Source organism: Citrus sinensis, chromosome 9 (assembly GCF_022201045.2).
Source record: "Citrus sinensis cultivar Valencia sweet orange chromosome 9, DVS_A1.0, whole genome shotgun sequence".
Classification (NCBI taxonomy): Eukaryota; Viridiplantae; Streptophyta; class Magnoliopsida; order Sapindales; family Rutaceae; genus Citrus; species Citrus sinensis.
Genome location: NC_068564.1, coordinates 31,065,001 through 31,072,088, shown reverse-complemented (window position 1 = coordinate 31,072,088; position 7,088 = coordinate 31,065,001).

Genomic DNA, 7,088 nt, shown 5'->3' with positions numbered 1-7,088 from the left:
TCAAATAAACTCGTCAAAGCGATTATTAGGAGAGAAAAATGTGGTTCAAGTCGTTTTACAATGTAATAATAATAATAATAATGGTAGGTGACACTCCACCACAACTTGGCAATAAATACAAGAAGAGTCAACTCAACTTTAAAGCAGAATTTTGACCATCTTGTTGCATAATATTACGTAAGTCACCATTGAAAAAGCTACTTATTCTGTTTTTAAATTACTATCACTTTATATAAAGTTTCAATTATATGAACCGACAGTGCTCTTATAAAGGACTGCTCTCCTTCTCCCAATTTCTCTCTTTCTTTCTTTCTTTCTCTTTTTTTTAAAACATTTTTCAAGGAACACCGAGTTTATTAGCCACATTTATGTTTGAATTACTACCGTCCAGGCCTTTAACAAATTTATTACCGTATTTGATGACAATTGGTGATTAAACAAAAGTCGGGTTGTACCGACCTCAGGTCACAGACGACCATTATAAAATCATAGGTTAAATAGCACCTTTTTTAAAATAAATGAAAAGGAAATTAATTTTGCTATTACTTGCTTCTCACTTCTCTCTTGAAAGAAAAAGGGAATTCCTTTTTGAATTTTCTAATTCTTAAAGTAATTATAGAAGATAAAAAACAACACCTCACTTTTAAAATTTGCTTAAATGATTACACACACCTTTTAGTTTCATAAATAGTCACACAGACCTTCTTAATTTTATAAATTATCATAATACTATTTAATTATAACAATCCAAATAGATATAGATACCGTAATTAGATAAAAATAATAAATAAGTATCATATAATACAAATAAAATATTACAATAAGTATAATTAATAAAATAACGTATATAATGAAAATTATTTTTAATATTAAGTTATTATTAATCGATCCCAACATATTGTATTAATACTAAAATCTATTAATCATAAAATTGACTTAAGATTTATACTAATATAGACAAAATTAAAGAAGATATTGTTTGTAAATAAAATAATATAAATTTATAATTACTTGAATGTTAGGTATAATTATTTTAATATTATTAGCATGTCAACTAGATTTTATTATTATTAAAAGAACATGAAAGATTAATAATGTTAAAATAATTTATAAATTTTATCTTATTTCGTATATTATATTGGCTTAATTTTAATTTATATTTATTATAGAAGTTTATTTAAAGTCAGCTATTGGGTTATTGTAATCAAGGGTATAATAGTTAAAAAGGGACCTGAGTGATCGTTTATAAATCTAAAGAGATATTTGTGACGATTTAAGTAAATCTTAAGGGCGTGGGTGGCTTTTTTTCTTATATAAATATGAAACCATACAGACTCTTTTTTAAATATTATACTCTTTGATTATAATAATTTAAAAAATTAATTTAAATTTCATATAAAATAAAATAAAATACGCACGTAGTAAATAAAATTTTATGAATAAAAAGCACGATGATTCTAAAATCACATGTAGTAGATTATATGATATGTCATGTGATTAGACAATATGAAAACTACGCAATGTTTGACTTCTTCTATCAAACTCCAACTACACGTGATTTAACATCATTTGAAGAAATACTAATCCCCCACTTGTTCTCACGTATTCTCGTTAATTTAATGCTTATAGATGCCATTAATAATATGCCAACCATTTTCTTTCCCCTGTTTTTTTTTTCCCTCAACAGTGCCACACGAGTGAATCGCAGTTGTGAGTTGTGCTCCGGGAGCACTCAAAGTTTCTCTTAAATCGAAAAGTTGACTAGGGTTTTAATCTAAATTCTGCTTGATTTTTGAAAACGTATCGTTCAAGGAGCAATGATAGCCAGCACAGAATTAATGATTAATCCCAATTTTTTTGATTGACTTATATTTTTTATTTTTTAATATCGTGTTTGCCTGATTAAGAAACAAATTGTATAACGTGGACAGATTTTAGAAGGGAAGATTCTCGCAGTAAAGACTTTCCATAAGATTTATAGTAATGATGCAGTCACAAATTCTTATACAAATTTATTTTGTACAAACTGACGTATCATGTGAGCCAAATAATATTTAATTCAACCGATCCTATCAGCCACATCAGTTTGTACAAAATAAGTTTGTAACTATATCATTACTCTAAGATTAATATTAATTTGATGCTAATCAAACAAGTGTACACTACTCCATAAGATTAGCGATGATAAGCTAAAATAGTTAGCACAATTAATAATTTCATGTGAAATAAGTTTTAATTTTTTTTATGGTTCTTAATTTAAAAAAATATATATTGGATTAGTTCGATCCAAATCTTGAGATAATGGATGTAATCCAAAAATAATAATCATAAATGGTTGTTCATGGAGTTGAAGTTATCAAATTTTGAGGAGTTGGCATCAATTTATGTCCAATTGGTCCACATATAGCTTCTTTAATCACATTTTATAATCGGATCAGGACCAATCCGAATTGATGTTGTAAAAGATTCGCGACAAACCTAATCCGTTTATTCAATAAAAAAATCTACATGCTAATGCTAACTAATTACCAAAAATTAGTAAATACCACCGACTATGAAAAATAAAATTAACTTGAAATTATAAAAAAAAATTATTAGAAGTCACAATGACTTAACTTATTAAATCTTTAACGTAAGCAAATTATTTTAAGAGCACGATATTTGGACAAAAAAATTTTAAAAATACAATAAAATTAATTATGCCCTAGTCATGTTTAATCACTTAATTTGTAATATTGTACCCCAACCAAGTATATACACTATTATGTCACCATCTTGTCGCCTTTGTGTTCGTTTATCAATTTTCTTATTTAAAATATATCCAACTTATGTGCATACAATTTTTTTTTGTGGAAAATATATATATAAAAAAAAGATAAGGGCCCTATTTGAATTTAATCTTTTTAAAGAAATATATATTACATTTTTTTTTCCACTTGATTTACAAATTATCACGACCACCTTGAGTTTGTAATCACTTCATTTTAGCTCCTGCTGAATTGACGCAGTGGTTCTGCATTGTGATCACTACGAAGCTTCGATGATACATCTTAATCCAATAATGTCTTTGATACTATTATTGGAAATTTTCGGCTTCCACCAAGACCCCCAAAAGCAATATGTGAAATAAATAATAAATAAAAAAATAAAATGAAAAATATACCAAACCATTTACGTGGAAATCAGCTTGAGAACTTGAACCGAACTCGCCGACATTATTGCACAAGTCAAATAAATCTTTGCATGCATTTAACACTCGTCCATTCATTCAAATGCAAGAAGCAGTCAACTAAAAAATGCAGAAGAAGTCGAAAGGATCACTGCTGCCCATGCGAGTTTTCAAAAGAAACTAACTAAATTTCCAACAAATGCATGCAAATTCTTAGTTCTCTTTTTTCAACTTTTGCTACCAATTAATTACCAGTGGCCCATTTGTGAAACGATGCTCTCAAAATTTTCGAGCGAATGGATTTGAAACTCCGTTTCTCTTCCAATTCTAAGAAAAATAGAGACAGACCTTTCTCCCACTAATGTGGGTAAAGTGTGTTTCTCTTTAAAATTTGTGAGATAAAAATTTAGACTATATGTTAGTAAAATTGATCTGCAATTGTTCTAATAGATTTTAATTACAAATATCAATAGATTATAATATACATAAAAAAAAATTACTACAAATGGCGAATGGATCCATAGCCCATTGGTGAAACGATGGATTTGAGACTCCATTCCTCCTCTAATTTAAAAAAAAAATTAGGTGGAGATAGACTTTTCTCCCGCTAATGTGGATAGAATATATTTCTCTTTGAGTTTTGTGAGGAAGAAATTTAGACTGCATTTAAGTACAGTTGATTTAGGATTATTCCAATAGATTTTAATAGAAGCATCAATGGATTATAATATACACAGAATTTTAACTATTCAAGTCACTTTATCCGACAATTGTATACTTATTGATGTTTTTGTTCCCCCATCTCAATAGTATTAATTTATTATGAGTATGAACAAAGAATAGATCGTTAGAACTAATTAGCCTAATTTATTATTAATGAAAACAATAAATTAAAGATAAAAGAGTAAGCAAGCAATCAAACACAAAGATTTATAAAAGGAGAAATGCTACACATCCCAAATTTTTTATCTCAAAAAGTTATCCCAAATGATGTGTCATTTATCAATTGGTTGGTGAGATAATACAATTAATTCACTTGGATATTGTAAAGAATTATCAATCACTCAATTAATGACACATCATTTGGGATAAAAAATTTGGGATGTGTAGCACTACTGTTATAAAAGTTAATTCTCAAAAGCAAAATAACAATAATGATAATAATAATAATAATAATAATAATAATAATGATAATAATAATAATAATAATAATAATAATAATAATAATAGGAGGAGGAGGAGTCCATTCTCAACGTGAGACAGTGAGAGCTGCATACACCTTGATTGGCTGAAAAATCAAGTCTCACACTCAATCCACACTCAAAATCTAAGTAATTTCAATCTTATAATAAAATGGCTCTCTATTATCGTTTATGGGTTAAAAATGTTAAAGAATTTTAAATAACAAATAGTGAGTTTAGGGCAAAACTATGTTACAACTGTGGTATGGTACCACAGTTGCTTTCAGCCCTTGGATCTATACTTGCATGGTTACATTAGTGGGATTTAAGGGCTGAAAGCAACTGTGGTACTATACCACAGTTGCAACATAGCTGGACCTAGGAATGACAAATATCTAATTATGGATCGATATTATCCATCCAAATACAAATCCATAATTATCCATAATAGATATATTCATATCCATATCCAGTATTTAATATTGGACATGGATATGGATTTTATCCATATAGATATGGAGATCCATGGATATTTTATTTTTATTATATAAAAATAATAATATAAAATAATTAAAATTTCAATATCAAATTTGGCTATTAAACTATTTATATTAGTAATAATATATATATATATATATATATATATAATAAAATGGCGGTTCGGTGGCCAGTGGCGGAGGTCCGGCAACTTTCCGGTGAGGTCCCGCGGTGGTCCGGCGACATTCTGGTGGAGGTCCATTTATAATATTAAATCAATAAAATAAAATAATAATTATTAATGACATTAAATAAGTTAAAAAAATGAAGGGTAATTTTGAAAACTTTAGTTTTTAATATAAGAGATTTAAATTCTTCACTAGTTAATATAAGAGGAAATTAAATTTTGTTGTTTTTTTTTTCATTTTAGTTTAACAATATAATTTTTTTTTAACTTTAAATGGATAAATTAATTAGATTTTTGATATCCATTAAATATCCATACCCATCCAATATCTAATTGGATATTTTTAAAAATATCCATATTTATATTCAAGAAGATTTTGGATGGATATTATCCAATCCAATCGGATTAGATATATGGATGCCTAATTTGGATGGACCAATTTGCCACCCTTAGCTGGACCCGTGAGTTTATGCAGTAATAGCGCCAATCATTTTTCCTGTCAAAATGAAATGAATGATGAGGATGCCTTTGTATATATAATTTGAAGTTTTGAACTACTTTTTCTCACTTTGATGGATTTGTTCCTCCCAGAATAAACTATAGATTATAGATTTATAGTTAATGGTTCATTGCTGATTGAATCTTCTAAATTTTAAATCTTGGTCAAACTTAAGTTAAATGAAGATGGAGAAATAGTTGAAGTACAATAATGCTAATATGCTATTTGTATAATAGTATTAAAAAAAATAGTATAAAAGATAGAAAAGACGAAAAAACTATTATCTTGTAATAAATCTTTTTTTTTCATTTATAGTTACTTTTTTTTTTTTGAATCTTCTTGTGATGATACTATTTTTTGTGCACATATCATTATTGGTTGGAGCATTGATTAGAGACCCTATTGTTGATACGAGATTCTAGTTACGCTCTTCCTACGACCAGGATATCTGCTCGATCAACCTCACCTCGATCAAGATCTCTCCTCGTATGCTTTCTTCTCCCAGTATTCCTGAGTCCACAGAAACAAGTCAGAGCACGCCGGTTGTTTTCCCGGCGTAAACCCTCCAACGCTCAAGTCAGATATGAAGGCTCTGGGAACGCTTGCCACAGATCTTATGGCTTTTTGGTAGTTTTCTCTTGTTTAGAATTTCCTTAATCTCTGTTATAATCTCAAAATTACTAACCCTTTTACCTTTGTTGGCTACCTTTTTATAGGCTACTTCTGAGCTCGGGTCTCCCCTCCATTCGTGCTCGTTATCCTCCCAGCTCTCGAACGTGGACTCCCCATTTCCGTAGTTGTGGGTGGCTGCGTGGCCATCGTGCCTAGATTCTCGAATTGAAGAGCATGCCTCGCCAACCGTCATTGACCGGGTCTCCTCGAATCAGCATTTAGCAGGAATACAGCAGAAATGGCTTCATGCTTCTTACAGGAAATTGGCCTCGCGGATGACGTGCTCGTGGATGAGCAGGATATTCCTGCTCCTGCTCCCCCGAATACCAGGCTCTTACGGGACAAACCGGTTCGCAGAACTCTGCCATCAGATATCTGCTCATCATGCCTGGTCTCATCGACGTATTTCTCCCAAACATCGGTCCCCCAGTTTCTGGTGTTGGGTAATGTAGTGGACCAGCAGTAGAAACTTGACAGTACTTGCTCGCGTGGGATTGGAAAAGGCTGCCAAGAGTCGTGTCGCATTTAATTGCGGACGAGGTGATGTGGCAGAAATCTACCCCTCTATTTGAATTTCAAACCAACGGTTACGAGGCCCTTGGGATTTGGTGCCGTTAAATGCTGGCAACCCAAGAGTCCGTCCCCATTAGGAAACCCAAATCCTCTCGAACGGCCAATTCATCATTCACTCCGTCTCCGTCTCTGTCTCTCCGGCAAAGAAGTTCCGGCATAAAGGCCTTCATCTCTGTCTTTCCCCGACTGAACCATTACTTAAGGTATTTCTTCTATCTCCTTGGTCTCGGATAGTTGTAGATAATTTATCTTCTCTTTTGTTTGGGTAGTAGTTGGTGGTGTTGTGGTTAGAGCTTAGGGAATGTCGAAAGGCAAAGAGAAAGTCCTTGA